Below are 10,056 nucleotides of genomic sequence, written 5' to 3'. Positions count from 1 at the left end.
GTGGCTGCGTGGGGGAATGCCAAAGTGTGCCCCGGGGTGTAATATCATACCGCTAGGTGGATAAATAGACGCACGAAACTAGTAGGGACGAGTGGGGAACGAGTAACGAACGGAACAGCAGCGAGGATGAGACGAGGAAGGAGAGGAGGGACGACTGGTGAAACTGGGGTGGGTCGCGGGGTTGGAGAAGAGTGAGAGAGTGAGAGAGAGAGAGAGAGAGGGGGGGGATCTGGCTAAAAGAGTAACCAGAGGATGACGGACACGCGAGAGAGGCAGCGCGTGGAGGAATAGAGGAGAGCGGTAGAAAGGGCGAGAAAGGGAGAGGAGGAAATGAGGAAAGGGTCGTGCACCGAGCGAGGGTTACTCAAGGGGGTTAGACGGAAAGACGGAGAGGCGAGACAAAGCGTGTTGGAACAGGACGAGGGATCGGTTGCCAGAGGTAGAGTAGGGGAAATTGGGTGGCTACGCGATCCGAGCGAGACTAGACTAGAACAAATAGTGGTTGTAGCCATCCTCAGCTTCTGAGGTATTTTCCACTCGTGCGAGTTGCACGCATTCGAACGCCGGCCCAGGCTTGCTCACGGCGAACCGTGGAACCGTTTGTATGCACAGTCCGTGTCGTGGCTTTCGTCGGAGGATCGACGGTGGTGGCGGCTGCCGGTGATGCTTAGTGGTGGTGGCGTTGCCGCTGGAAAATGCCCAACTCGCCCCCGTGTTTCACGGTGATACACCATCCGTACACGACCGGCATGTCGAAAAATTGTTGCGGATAAACTGTTTGGTATTGTAAAGCATTCGTTACCGGAAGGAACTAGCGAGTCTTGTTAAATCACCAGAGAAATATAATAAGATTGTTTACGTTTAAGCGGCGAGGATGGAGAAATGATATTCTTGGTTTTTATGGAGTATCGTTTTCGGCCTTTTAGCTCGTATTTTTATGATCATCGAAGTTCGGTAGTACAAATGGTAGTATGAATGCAAAAATATGGATGCAGATAAATTATTTTTGCGTTATTCGATCAAACATCTTAATTCCTCAAACGCTCTCACTTCTTTCATGGTATCCGATCGCTTTTATTATCCAATTAATTCAATTTAAACCTGCCATTCTCCTCGGATTTGTATGGCCCAAAATGGACCTTATATTTCAATAGATATTCTTAAAATATAGAGAGTATTTAAAATATTTTGTTTTAGTATCTGACATAATTTTACTGTTTTCCTTATATTCCACGCTTTTTAAAAAGCTTTATAAAATATTCCTATAAAAAGAAGAAAATATCCGAAGAGATATAATACAAACGTGAAGGAGAATAGGAATAAAATTATTGAATGTGCACGAATGTTATATTCCCAAAGAACGAAAACTAAAAAGAAAGGCTATAAACTCGATATCAAGAAGGAAACAAAAACGATGTGGAATGGTCATCGATCGTGAAACCTACAACCAATCTGGAGTCATCGTCGTCGAAGGCTTGCTTACCATCCTGTCCGTATCGTCTCGCATGCGATTTTGTAGAATGCTGAGCACAGTGTGTAGCGAAACAGGATGTTGTCAGCTGAAATTAAATTTTCCCCGTAGAGCCGGCGGGTCGCTCGGCAACCCGATATTGTGGGCGTTAAGCTACGTACACAAGCGACGACAGACGCAGACAATGTCGCCGTAGAATGGTTCGTCGGTGTTCACTTTGCCCGGTTTCGCAAATCGCCTTATTCTGCGACAGGAAAGATGATAATTTGGTTGTTGCGCGTTCTTCGCGCGCTGCTGTTAAATATCCCGCCATTTTGCTCCAGAACGCGTTAGAAATATTGTTTTCTAGCTACCTGGTTCTATATTGTCCCTAGCCATGTGAATAATTGCGATGGACCTGTTTACAGGGTGTCTGGATTTTATTCGATGAAACGAGGGTGTGATGATGATGGAAATCGAGATATGGTGGTTGTAGAAGGTGGAATATTTTTCGATCGGTAAGTCGAGGCAACGAACATATACTTATTTATATTTTCCTGTGTATATATCTATGATTATGTATCTTCTTTTTATACATCACGCTTTGTGATTATTTCTGATACACATATAACTGATTATAATTATTTAACGTAACTAATCCATGGACTATTTCTTAAGTAATTTAAATGAAATACACGTACAATTTTTAAGCAATAATATGATCAAAGGGAGTGCCCATGGTTTCAATAAGGAAACCTAAATTAGTCTTTACGGTACAAGTGGAACAAAAATATAAAAGACGTACCGCTCCAATACTGTATTTATAATATATATGTTTTAAGGATGCTTTGATAGTTCCAGGTAAAATTCTATAATGTTGAACTGTTTAATGACGATAGCGGTGTCTAAAGAATATTAAGAAATACGACTTCAAGTATATTAATATTAGAAATTATAACAGTTATTAAGAGGAGAAAAAGTGAATACCAAAAATTTCCATCGAAAGTATCCTTATATTTTTAACAGCGAAATAACCATAGGGGAAAAGAGAATCGAAAATCGAAGATTCACCATAAATACGACGGATTTAAATTTGAACGTTCAAACACAAGACGCTCGAATACTATCTTCTCTCTCGTTCCATCCAAACTTCCCTTAAAATAATACGATATTATGGCAGATACATTGACGAACTTCCCTCAAGTTGGCGAAACAATCGCGTAATTGTAAAAACAAGTGCAGCAACTGTACAATAAGGGTACTTCGCTTCACCGGGAGGATGATCCCCGTTCAAGGTGAATCGTTTCTTCCCCCCACGCGAGCAATATAATACGATGTAATTAAGTTTAATATCGGAGAAGCTTAAATACGCAATTAACGTAATGTAACGAGAAAGTTTGGTGGGCGTGTGTACACGCGACCAGCCGGGGCTGTATCGTAATTTCAAGCGAGTCAACGTTGTCTTCTTCATCTCCCAGTGTTTTTCGCATCCTTTGCTTGGTGCTCCTTTGTCCCTTCTTTCAACAGTTCTTCTATCCCTCACCCCCCTATCCCCCGTTCCAAGCCCTGGTCCGTGATACAATCAACTTCAAGGGTGTAGAAGAAACGAGGTAGCCATTTATCCGCTACCCCAAGAGCAACCAAGCAAGGGAAAGTCCAAGAAAACTGAGTGTTCCGCCATTGTCGTGACTTTTTATAGGAACAAGTTCCCGGGAACAGAACGGGATTTCGGTCTCTCCGGAATCGGATCAATATTTCTTTCCGAAGATTGTTTGGTCTAATTTGATTTTATTTAATCTGGCATGAATTTTGATTTACGATTGTTTTTCATAAGCGGAGATAAAAGGGATGTAGTGTCGTCGATTTTGAGGAAATTTACTTCCCTCGAAGATTAAGCTTTATGAAAATTATTGTTTTCTTTTTTAATACATCGGCGAAGGTAACTTTGGTTTTGTTATGAAATGCTCGAATTCTGTTTGAATTTTTTAAAACCAGTACGAAATAATTTCCAGTAATATGCGATAGATATCTTCTTTAGTTCTATGGTTATAATAATATCTTATGACAAAAGAATGTTTACCTATCAAACCTTTTTAATCTTTTGTTCGTGTTCATTTATCGTCCAGAATCTTTACGGTCGTTGAGTGATTATTCCAGGGGTTTTACATATTTGTTAATAGTTTATTTAACTGTTTACCTTTCATCGTATTGTCTTTGTCATAAATATATCGATGTGTGAAATTCAAAGTCATAGATTTTAACCAATTTACTCAACTATAATTCATAGCTAAATGTATTAATTAACTCTACAAAATTTACAATTAATCTATCAAATAAACCAGAAATATAAAGTGAAATTATTATAATTTTTCTCTGTTAAATCTGCATACATTTGTTATAAAGGACTAGAAAAATTAATACTTCAAAAATCTACTTAGAAAACTCTCTTCAAATTATTTTTAACCCTTAATTCTTAATATCGTATTTACACAAAGATGTATATTACGAATTATTATCTAATTACAAATTGTAAGCAAAAAGCGTGTTTAATTCCAGCCAAATTAGCTTAAAGTTTTCGAATATTATGTCTTCTTTACAGAAACATCAGGAAACATATTTTTCTACTGTAAATTGGTAAAACAAATTTTTCTTAAGATCTGAAAAGATCCGATCCTCGATGGATTGAAATTACAAAGTTGCAAATTCTCCTCAATAACCGCGTATTATTACAATCGTGCCACCACCCACGGCATGCGAATATTATCGTTCTCCCACCTTGTGAACGCGACGACGGAACCGGATAATATTTTCTCGAAACGATTATTGCTTTCGCGCCCGGTCATCCCCAAATATTTAGCAAACAGAGTAGGCGCGCCACGTACACGGCACATATTATATTTTTCTCTCCATTCGACGCATTATTTCAAGTTTGGTAGGCGCGTCATCATCGTTTGCGATGGCTTAACGGCTGACTTATGGCTTCTGGTCGGGAAGGTCACTGTCGAACGTACGATTTTCGCGGTTCTATCCAGCGTACGACAGCCTTAACGACCCTCCTTCGATTCGATAAACACGCAGGGTCATGGCTATAAATTATGAGCGATATTAGTACGCGAAACCATTGGGTGGCACAGACGATTTATATCGCACGATTCCCTGTATCGACCCGGATTTAGTTAATACCACGACGATTTAGCGGCTCTCCACGCAATTAGAATTCTGATTCTTGCCACCAGGAAGATAATATTTGGGATATAGGTTTATCGTGGGGTGGCCGGCTGAATGAATGTAAATAAAATTTTGGCAAATTCTATTCTTCCGTGTATTGTGATAGCTAATTTTGGGACTCTGGTTTAATGTGCGCATTGCGAAATATTCGGCTAGAATGACACTTTTTAGGAGTCTTTGAATACGCTCAAGCCCAAAATGTGGGCCATTTTTTATGGAAACAAAGCGTAACAAATTTCGGCTTGTCTGTTGTTGCGTGACGTCCTCGTGGATTTTGACGATACCTTTTTTTTTTTTTTAATTTCGTACTTTTAATCCACTGTATGGCTTACTCTGTTGTATGCATTCGAATCGTGAGTATCGGATTAAGTTTGGGTTATTTTTTATTTTTAAGATGCTGCGAGGCGATCGATCGGAAGGCTGTGATCATACAGAGAGCATTTGGCATTGGCAGAGATTGACATTTGGAGCATTGGTATTGGCTTCTTGTTCGTGCGTTTACCGCCCTGTATGGTCACGATCTTACGCGGATTTCTATAGGTAAGATCTGTATCGGCTAACTGTTCATAAGGCCGAGTTTTGGAAACGGTCCATTACCGTGAAAAATGATCTTCGGCTTTAACGACCTGAAATACCCCGGAAAAGTCACATTCGTATCAAAAATTGTACAGTCCGGATACGATGCTTTATCTGATTTTGGCCTGCAGAGATTGACATTTGGAGCATTGGTATTGGCTTCTTGTTCGTGCGTTTACCGCCCTGTATGGTCACGATCTTACGCGGATTTCTATAGGTAAGATCTGTATCGGCTAACTGTTCATAAGGCCGAGTTTTGGAAACGGTCCATTACCGTGAAAAATGATCTTCGGCTTTAACGACCTGAAATACCCCGGAAAAGTCACATTCGTATCAAAAATTGTACAGTCCGGATACGATGCTTTATCTGATTTTGGCCTTTTATTGATTTGGATTTTGTTTTTTTTTTTTTTTTTTTTGGTCTTTGTTTAGTTAACGGTTTATATTATTCCTTTGGGAAAAGAGGATATTTATTAACATACACTTGTGTATAGTGCGATTTTGATGAAAATCTTAGCTATCTGTTATCTCCTAATATTATTATCTTCAGTAAAAACTAAAATATTTACTATGAATAATACAAATAACAAATTAAAATTCGCTAACAATTTTTAATACTTTACGAAAAGAATGAACTAACGAATCATAGATAAATACCAATTAGTCAAACAAGAAGATTCAAAATTAAGTAATAGGGGTAGGTATTCGTAAAAACGAGGGGAGACAAGCTCGTGCCCTGGAATATATTATGAAAAGTAATAAAGTGACTCTATATCCGGCTGAATGACAGGTCCCTTTATGAACGAATGATAATCTGTTGCGGTAAATGCATCTGTTCTGTCGCAAGCAGGTGTTGCATTTTCGATTCGAATAAAGAAGACAGATTAAGGGTGCGAACGTTTTTGTTGGGTCACGTGCTCTAGTCAAAATAAATCTGTTCTTGTAATCGGATTTATGGGTTAGGTCTGAAAATCGATCAACTTCTCTCATACGGCTATTAACTTAAAAATATAGTATCACTACTTTGGCCCTTCTGGTTAGGTTCACCATTTCGATCTACGATACTCAAGACGAGAAAACCATTAGCTTTTGAACTGATCTTTTCGTCCTCCGAATTAGTTGATACGCGAAAATGTCTCAAACTTTTTATAGATATAATCAGGATCTTCTTATAAAAATAATAAGGAGGCTTGAAGCGATTGCTTAGAAATTTAATATTGAACAGGAACTGTATAACATTTAAATAATTAGACAATTTTGGAATTTCGATGCATATTCAAACGTTCGCATGATTCAGACATTTAGACATTTAAATATTCGAATATCTGAACGTTCGAACATCCAAAAAATTATATATTTGAAAATTTATTATGTACTTGAATACTTAATATTAATTAGTAGTATTAATAATATTAATTAATAGTAATTTAATTTCTTTGAATACCTATACTTGCGAGTGCCTATTCGACCGTTTTTCCTATTGTTTTTTTTCCTTTATTATCACCTTCTCTATTTATGAATAGCATTTTTGATTGACGTTTTATTTTAAATTCGATTAAAAATTCGATTTTTATTCTAATCTCGATTTTACGTAATTTAGATATTTCACTGCTACAAATCTATAAATCTTCCACCCTCTATGATACTGTTAGCTATAATAGAAACGATTAAATCTACAAAAGTCCAAAGATTATTCGAGAGAAATAAATTGTCCAAGCACGTATCAATTACGTTATATAACAAAATAAAATAAATAAATTTCAGAGATCCATCACAACTCTAATAATATTAAAGAGAAATTCATTATTGTTCATATGTTCAGCATTCAACGAAAATACCAAATTACACGATACTCGAGCTAATCCTACAATTTGGCTCGATTCCCCGAAATTATTCCATAAATGCGGCGGGGTCCAAATTGTTTCGAGCGACGCAGAAGATGCTTAAATCTTCTTTTGTTTACTAAATTTCTCGTACACCGGCTCGAAGCTAAAAGCAGCGCCGGTATTACCGGGCATTTTTCACGCTAATTAACCGATTTCTATTTCGTATGCTTGCGCGTATAATTGGGAAAGGGAATTAAAAAAAGAAAAAGAGAAAAAAGAAAAAGAGAGACACACATTTCCTCTTTTATTCCTGGCCAAAGTACATTGTGCTCCCGAAGCGTGCATGGTAAAAATATGTGGCGTGTACCTGTACGAAATTTCCTATTTTTTAGTCGAGATCGTTGTCGTCCTTTATTTCTTCTGTTCCTTTGTAAATTTTCGTGGAAAACAACGCCACGCGAATGGCTTGATTATGCGAACTAATTCATAGGCAGATTGTGCGAGAAATAGATTTCTTTTTAATTATGTTTAAAGGTTATTATTAATTAATTAAAGTTGCATGTTTAACAATTTTGTACATACATAATTTGTAGATAATATCATATTAATATCGAATCGTTTAATCGAGGAATGTTTTTAATATTTGAGCCCCCCAAAAATCAAATTTATCAACTGCATTTTTGCATAATGGGATCTATAAATACATAATTAATATTCATTTAAAAAGAACAGCGGATTTACTTTGAGGAATTTATTTATCACAAGCAGATAGTATAAATAATTGTAGATTGCAAACTAAATTTTAAAAAATAATACGTGTAATTATTATTTTATATTACGTTATATTACGTTTACGTTTTCTAAAATTTTCTTAAATATAATTTATGTACCATATATAGTAATTTTTACGAATTATTGTTAATAATCTCGCACTTGTTGTAACACGTATGATCAATTAAAAAAAGGGAAGAAATAATGGAGGTGATAATCGTGGTAGTTAAAAGATAAGATAGGAATGTACGTGGCGTAGCACGTAAAAAGTGAAAGAAAATGACTTTGAAGTCTTTAAAGCTCTTCCACCATTAAAACAATTATTGCTGCGATATTATAATATTTCTAGATATCGTACGCTTTTCCTAAATCAAATTTTTTTTCCTGAATCATTTTTTCGCCACTCTAAAACTGATGGAGATACATTACATCTTATAATCTTGTAATTTTATTGCATTTTTCGGAATGTATAGATCAACGGATTAAGAATAAAAATACTAAATTATATAACGCTTCAAAAATGAAAATCAATAAGTAAAAGTATCCTAAAAAGGATCATCCAAAGATGCTAACATAGATAATATCAATAATACTAAAAAAAAAAATCTATCTTTCACAATCCAACAATTAGCAACAGATTACTACTATTTCTAAACAATTCTCCGTCACCATAATTTACTCCGCTATATCCACAAATCGCCACGATATATACGATCAAGAATGTCTCTTTAATACCATCTAATATCGCAACAATATCTAGAACAAATCTTCCATTTACCAATTCCATCACACTATTTCACATACCATTACCCTCCGTCATTTCAAAGCTTCTACGGCCACACAGCCAGCCAGTCAGCCATTCCACCGTCAAAAGCTAGTCTATCGAATATCAATAATTATAACATGTTGCAGCAACGCGTAATTCAATTAATTCAAACGGACGCCAGTTGATAAGAACGAACAAAGAGATAGGATATAATACGATACAGCGAGGCAAAGACACGTTATCAGTAATTTGCTCGGCGAAAAGAAGATAGAGAGACACTGGTCCCTTTAATCGTAGGTTATTCAGGTGAACGGAACTTTATAAAAATGTTATGAGGAGTTTAATTAGACGACGTTTAATTACTTCGTCTACCATCGACAAAGACGTCGGGGAGGGGGCGGCAGGTTTGGGACGTAAAAGGGGATGGAGAAAGAGAAAGACAGAATGATAGACGCGGGAGGAGGGGATAGGTGGGAGGAGGGAGGGGGGGACTAATTGCGAAGTTTTCCACTTCGATTTTCCGAGAGGCTGCATGCTGCCGCGCCATTTCTCGCTGTTGTTCGAATTAAACGCGATGCAGTTTTAAACTGAAAAGAGTGCCCCAAGCACATCAAGTATTTTCTAGCGAATTAAATGCGACAAGCGAGGAGCGAAAAGAAGCCAAACGGATCGATAAATGCATCGTTGCATGCTTCTCTTCTCGTTCGTCTTTTTCTCCATTTTCTCTTCGCCAGCTTCCGTTTAATAGAGGAAAAGAGAGAGACACTGAACGAGAGTATCGCGCAACTTGTTTCCATGTTCACCGAAACGCGTTCTCGCCGTTTCCGATTACTTGGCTGCGAAAATATAGAGTAGCCTTGTGCCGTATATGATTCTTCGAACGAGGCCTCTGTACCTTCCTATTCTTCCCAACGTTAGCCCCTTTTTCTTTCTCGAGGAATTTCGAGGGTTGTTCGAGAATCAACGTGTTTCCAGTCATTTTTCGAGAGAGCGATAGGTGGACGCGGAGAAAGGGTTGTTGTTGGACGACACGAGCCGGTGTCGTTGGAGGGAAATTTGACGGGAATTCCTCGGTTTTGATGATATTGGCGTTGTTGGTGTAGATTTTGGGATTTCAGAGGCGAATTTGTAGTCTGAGGGAAATTTGATGAGAATTCCGGGTTAATGGAATTTTCTTTTAGCGGAAATTTGGGTTTTTGGAATATTTGCTTATTTGCTATTATATGGGCATGGGTAGATCCTGAAATTCCAAGCATGGATTTGTCGCTTAAAGGGGATTTGATGAGAATTTTTGACTAATGGATTTTGCTTTTTGGCGCAAATTTATACATCTGAAACTTTTGGGTGCGATTAACACGGTATCATAGTATCTTCACTGTCCATCTTCAAATGTGTAGTTCTCATTCTTATTCTATTGACTGTAGATATTCATTTTACTA

Source organism: Bombus impatiens, unplaced genomic scaffold (genome assembly GCF_000188095.3).
Source record: "Bombus impatiens unplaced genomic scaffold, BIMP_2.2 scf_2859, whole genome shotgun sequence".
Lineage (NCBI taxonomy): Eukaryota > Metazoa > Arthropoda > Insecta > Hymenoptera > Apidae > Bombus > Bombus impatiens.
The sequence above is the reverse complement of the archived record's forward strand: the minus strand, read 5'-3'. Positions refer to the sequence as shown.